Source organism: Anthonomus grandis, chromosome 11 (genome assembly GCF_022605725.1).
Source record: "Anthonomus grandis grandis chromosome 11, icAntGran1.3, whole genome shotgun sequence".
In the NCBI taxonomy this organism is placed as follows: Eukaryota; Metazoa; Arthropoda; class Insecta; order Coleoptera; family Curculionidae; genus Anthonomus; species Anthonomus grandis.
Genome location: NC_065556.1, coordinates 29,205,259 through 29,211,871, shown reverse-complemented (window position 1 = coordinate 29,211,871; position 6,613 = coordinate 29,205,259).

Genomic DNA, 6,613 nt, shown 5'->3' with positions numbered 1-6,613 from the left:
GTTTTCGACGTCCGTTTTTGAGGCCAAAAATGGGCATCAAAAATGCCATATCTCGGCTATTAGAAGAGCTACGACCTTCCGGATGGTCTCGTTGGATTTAGAACGACGAAACTAAGACAAAACCGTTGGAATTTTCCCGATAGCTCTTATAGAAGCCGAGATATCGACCTTCAAAGTTTGGAATTTTTCATTTTTCGGGTATACCCCCCCGTATCGAATTTTTTCACCAAAAATTGATTTTTTTCGAAATCAAACTAAGTATACCAGCGTCTTATTTGGGTCACCTAGATAACGAAAACACCGGGTTATAACAGGATCCGAGCAGAACTAAGGAAATGAGAGCCCTTTGAAAATCGTGAAAAAGTCGTTTTTGACGTCCGTTTTTGAGGCCAAAAATGGGCATCAAAAATGCCATATCTCGGCTATTAGAAGAGCTACGACCTTCCGGATGGTCTCGTTGGATTTAGAACGACGAAACTAAGACAAAACCGTTGGAATTTTCCCGATAGCTTCCATAGAAGCCGAGATATCGACCTTCAAAGTTTGGAATTTTTCATTTTTCGGGTATACCCCCCCGTATCGAATTTTTTCACCAAAAATTGATTTTTTTTCGAAATCAAACTAAGTATACCAGCGTCTTATTTGGGTCACCTAGATAACGAAAACACCGGGTTATAACAGGATCCGAGCAGAACTAAGGAAATGAGAGCCCTTTGAAAATCGTGAAAAAGTCGTTTTCGACGTCCGTTTTTGAGGCCAAAAATGGGCATCAAAAATGCCATATCTCGGCTATTAAAAGAGCTACGACCTTCCGGATGGTCTCGTTGGATTTAGAACGACGAAACTAAGACAAAACCGTTGGAATTTTCCCGATAGCTCTTATAGAAGCCGAGATATCGACCTTCAAAGTTTGGAATTTTTCATTTTTCGGGTATACCCCCCCGTATCGAATTTTTTCACCAAAAATTGATTTTTTTCGAAATCAAACTAAGTATACCAGCGTCTTATTTGGGTCACCCAGATTACGAAAACACCGGGTTATAACAGGATCCGAGCAGAACTAAGGAAATGAGAGCCCTTTGAAAATCGTGAAAAAGTCGTTTTCGACGTCCGTTTTTGAGGCCAAAAATGGGCATCAAAAATGCCATATCTCGGCTATTGGAAGAGCTACGACCTTCCGGATGGTCTCGTTGGATTTAGGACGACGAAACTAAGACAAAACCGTTGGAATTTTCCCGATAGCTCTTATAGAAGCCGAGATATCGACCTTCAAAGTTTGGAATTTTTCATTTTTCGGGTATACCCCCCCGTATCGAATTTTTTCACCAAAAATTGATTTTTTTCGAAATCAAACTAAGTATACCAGCGTCTTATTTGGGTCACCTAGATTACGAAAACACCGGGTTATAACAGGATCCGAGCAGAACTAACGGAATGAGAGCCCTTTGAAAATCGTGAAAAAGTCGTTTTCGACGTCCGTTTTTGAGGCCAAAAATGGGCATCAAAAATGCCATATCTCGGCTATTAGAAGAGCTACGACCTTCCGGATGGTCTCGTTGGATTTAGAACGACGAAACTAAGACAAAACCGTTGGAATTTTCCCGATAGCTCTTATAGAAGCCGAGATATCGACCTTCAAAGTTTGGAATTTTTCATTTTTCGGGTATACCCCCCCGTATCGAATTTTTTCACCAAAAATTGATTTTTTTCGAAATCAAACTAAGTATACCAGCGTCTTATTTGGGTCACCTAGATAACGAAAACACCGGGTTATAACAGGATCCGAGCAGAACTAAGGAAATGAGAGCCCTTTGAAAATCGTGAAAAAGTCGTTTTTGACGTCCGTTTTTGAGGCCAAAAATGGGCATCAAAAATGCCATATCTCGGCTATTAGAAGAGCTACGACCTTCCGGATGGTCTCGTTGGATTTAGAACGACGAAACTAAGACAAAACCGTTGGAATTTTCCCGATAGCTTCCATAGAAGCCGAGATATCGACCTTCAAAGTTTGGAATTTTTCATTTTTCGGGTATACCCCCCCGTATCGAATTTTTTCACCAAAAATTGATTTTTTTCGAAATCAAACTTAGTATACCAGCGTCTTATTTGGGTCACCTAGATTACGAAAACACCGGGTTATAACAGGATCCGAGCAGAACTAACGGAATGAGAGCCCTTTGAAAATCGTGAAAAAGTCATTTTCGACGTCCGTTTTTGAGGCCAAAAATGGGCATCAAAAATGCCATATCTCGGCTATTAGAAGAGCTAAGACCTTCCGGATGGTCTCGTTGGATTTAGAACGACGAAACTAAGACAAAACCGTTGGAATTTTCCCGATAGCTCCCATAGAAGCCGAGATATCGACCTTCAAAGTTTGGAATTTTTCATTTTTCGGGTATACCCCCCCGTATCGAATTTTTTCACCAAAAATTGATTTTTTTCGAAATCAAACTAAGTATACCAGCGTCTTATTTGGGTCACCCAGATTACGAAAACACCGGGTTATAACAGGATCCGAGCAGAACTAAGGAAATGAGAGCCCTTTGAAAATCGTGAAAAAGTCGTTTTCGACGTCCGTTTTTGAGGCCAAAAATGGGCATCAAAAATGCCATATCTCGGCTATTAGAAGAGCTACGACCTTCCGGATGGTCTCGTTGGATTTAGGACGACGAAACTAAGACAAAACCGTTGGAATTTTCCCGATAGCTCTTATAGAAGCCGAGATATCGACCTTCAAAGTTTGGAATTTTTCATTTTTCGGGTATACCCCCCCGTATCGAATTTTTTCACCAAAAATTGATTTTTTTCGAAATCAAACTAAGTATACCAGCGTCTTATTTGGGTCACCTAGATTACGAAAACACCGGGTTATAACAGGATCCGAGCAGAACTAAGGAAATGAGAGCCCTTTGAAAATCGTGAAAAAGTCGTTTTTGACGTCCGTTTTTGAGGCCAAAAATGGGCATCAAAAATGCCATATCTCGGCTATTAGAAGAGCTACGACCTTCCGGATGGTCTCGTTGGATTTAGAACGACGAAACTAAGACAAAACCGTTGGAATTTTCCCGATAGCTTCCATAGAAGCCGAGATATCGACCTTCAAAGTTTGGAATTTTTCATTTTTCGGGTATACCCCCCCGTATCGAATTTTTTCACCAAAAATTGATTTTTTTTCGAAATCAAACTAAGTATACCAGCGTCTTATTTGGGTCACCTAGATTACGAAAACACCGGGTTATAACAGGATCCGAGCAGAACTAAGGAAATGAGAGCCCTTTGAAAATCGTGAAAAAGTCGTTTTCGACGTCCGTTTTTGAGGCCAAAAATGGGCATCAAAAATGCCATATCTCGGCTATTAGAAGAGCTACGACCTTCCGGATGGTCTCGTTGGATTTAGGACGACGAAACTAAGACAAAACCGTTGGAATTTTCCCGATAGCTCTTATAGAAGCCGAGATATCGACCTTCAAAATTTGGAATTTTTCATTTTTCGGGTATACCCCCCCGTATCGAATTTTTTCACCAAAAATTGATTTTTTTCGAAATCAAACTAAGTATACCAGCGTCTTATTTGGGTCACCTAGATTACGAAAACACCGGGTTATAACAGGATCCGAGCAGAACTAACGGAATGAGAGCCCTTTGAAAATCGTGAAAAAGTCGTTTTCGACGTCCGTTTTTGAGACCAAAAATGGGCATCAAAAATGCCATATCTCGGCTATTAGAAGAGCTAAGACCTTCCGGATGGTCTCGTTGGATTTAGAACCACGAAACTAAGACAAAACCGTTGGAATTTTCCCGATAGCTCCCATAGAAGCCGAGATATCGACCTTCAAAGTTTGGAATTTTTCATTTTTCGGGTATACCCCCCCGTATCGAATTTTTTCACCAAAAATTGACTTTTTTCGAAATCAAACTAAGTATACCAGCGTCTTATTTGGGTCACCCAGATTACGAAAACACCGGGTTATAACAGGATCCGAGCAGAACTAAGGAAATGAGAGCCCTTTGAAAATCGTGAAAAAGTCGTTTTCGACGTCCGTTTTTGAGGCCAAAAATGGGCATCAAAAATGCCATATCTCGGCTATTAGAAGAGCTACGACCTTCCGGATGGTCTCGTTGGATTTAGAACGACGAAACTAAGACAAAACCGTTGGAATTTTCTCGATAGCTCTTATAGAAGCCGAAATATCGACCTTCAAAGTTTGGAATTTTTCATTTTTCGGGTATACCCCCCCGTATCGAATTTTTTCACCAAAAATTGATTTTTTTCGAAATCAAACTAAGTATACCAGCGTCTTATTTGGGTCACCTAGATTACGAAAACACCGGGTTATAACAGGATCCGAGCAGAAGTAACGGAATGAGAGCCCTTTGAAAATCGTGAAAAAGTCGTTTTCGACGTCCGTTTTTGAGGCCAAAAATGGGCATCAAAAATGCCATATCTCGGCTATTAGAAGAGCTACGACCTTCCGGATGGTCTCGTTGGATTTAGAACGACGAAACTAAGACAAAACCGTTGGAATTTTCCCGATAGCTTCCATAGAAGCCGAGATATCGACCTTCAAAGTTTGGAATTTTTCATTTTTCGGGTATACTCCCCCGTATCGAATTTTTTCACCAAAAATTGATTTTTTTCGAAATCAAACTAAGTATACCAGCGTCTTATTTGGGTCACCTAGATTACGAAAACACCGGGTTATAACAGGATCCGAGCAGAACTAACGGAATGAGAGCCCTTTGAAAATCGTGAAAAAGTCGTTTTCGACGTCCGTTTTTGAGGCCAAAAATGGGCATCAAAAATGCCATATCTCGGCTATTAGAAGAGCTACGACCTTCCGGATGGTCTCGTTGGATTTAGAACGACGAAACTAAGACAAAACCGTTGGAATTTTCCCGATAGCTCTTATAGAAGCCGAGATATCGACCTTCAAAGTTTGGAATTTTTCATTTTTCGGGTATACCCCCCCGTATCGAATTTTTTCACCAAAAATTGATTTTTTTCGAAATCAAACTAAGTATACCAGCGTCTTATTTGGGTCACCTAGATAACGAAAACACCGGGTTATAACAGGATCCGAGCAGAACTAAGGAAATGAGAGCCCTTTGAAAATCGTGAAAAAGTCGTTTTTGACGTCCGTTTTTGAGGCCAAAAATGGGCATCAAAAATGCCATATCTCGGCTATTAGAAGAGCTACGACCTTCCGGATGGTCTCGTTGGATTTAGAACGACGAAACTAAGACAAAACCGTTGGAATTTTCCCGATAGCTCTTATAGAAGCCGAGATATCGACCTTCAAAGTTTGGAATTTTTCATTTTTCGGGTATACCCCCCCGTATCGAATTTTTTCACCAAAAATTGATTTTTTTCGAAATCAAACTAAGTATACCAGCGTCTTATTTGGGTCACCTAGATAACGAAAACACCGGGTTATAACAGGATCCGAGCAGAACTAACGGAATGAGAGCCCTTTGAAAATCGTGAAAAAGTCGTTTTCGACGTCCGTTTTTGAGGCCAAAAATGGGCATCAAAAATGCCATATCTCGGCTATTAGAAGAGCTAAGACCTTCCGGATGGTCTCGTTGGATTTAGAACCACGAAACTAAGACAAAACCGTTGGAATTTTCCCGATAGCTCCCATAGAAGCCGAGATATCGACCTTCAAAGTTTGGAATTTTTCATTTTTCGGGTATACCCCCCCGTATCGAATTTTTTCACCAAAAATTGACTTTTTTCGAAATCAAACTAAGTATACCAGCGTCTTATTTGGGTCACCCAGATTACGAAAACACCGGGTTATAACAGGATCCGAGCAGAACTAAGGAAATGAGAGCCCTTTGAAAATCGTGAAAAAGTCGTTTTCGACGTCCGTTTTTGAGGCCAAAAATGGGCATCAAAAATGCCATATCTCGGCTATTAGAAGAGCTACGACCTTCCGGATGGTCTCGTTGGATTTAGAACGACGAAACTAAGACAAAACCGTTGGAATTTTCTCGATAGCTCTTATAGAAGCCGAAATATCGACCTTCAAAGTTTGGAATTTTTCATTTTTCGGGTATACCCCCCCGTATCGAATTTTTTCACCAAAAATTGATTTTTTTCGAAATCAAACTAAGTATACCAGCGTCTTATTTGGGTCACCTAGATAACGAAAACACCGGGTTATAACAGGATCCGAGCAGAACTAAGGAAATGAGAGCCCTTTGAAAATCGTGAAAAAGTCGTTTTCGACGTCCGTTTTTGAGGCCAAAAATGGGCATCAAAAATGCCATATCTCGGCTATTAGAAGAGCTACGACCTTCCGGATGGTCTCGTTGGATTTAGAACGACGAAACTAAGACAAAACCGTTGGAATTTTCTCGATAGCTCTTATAGAAGCCGAAATATCGACCTTCAAAGTTTGGAATTTTTCATTTTTCGGGTATACCCCCCCGTATCGAATTTTTTCACCAAAAATTGATTTTTTCCGAAATCAAACTAAGTATACCAGCGTCTTATTTGGGACACCTAGATTACGAAAACACCGGGTTATAACAGGATCCGAGCAGAACTAAGGAAATGAGAGCCCTTTGAAAATCGTGAAAAAGTCGTTTTCGACGTCCGTTTTTGAGG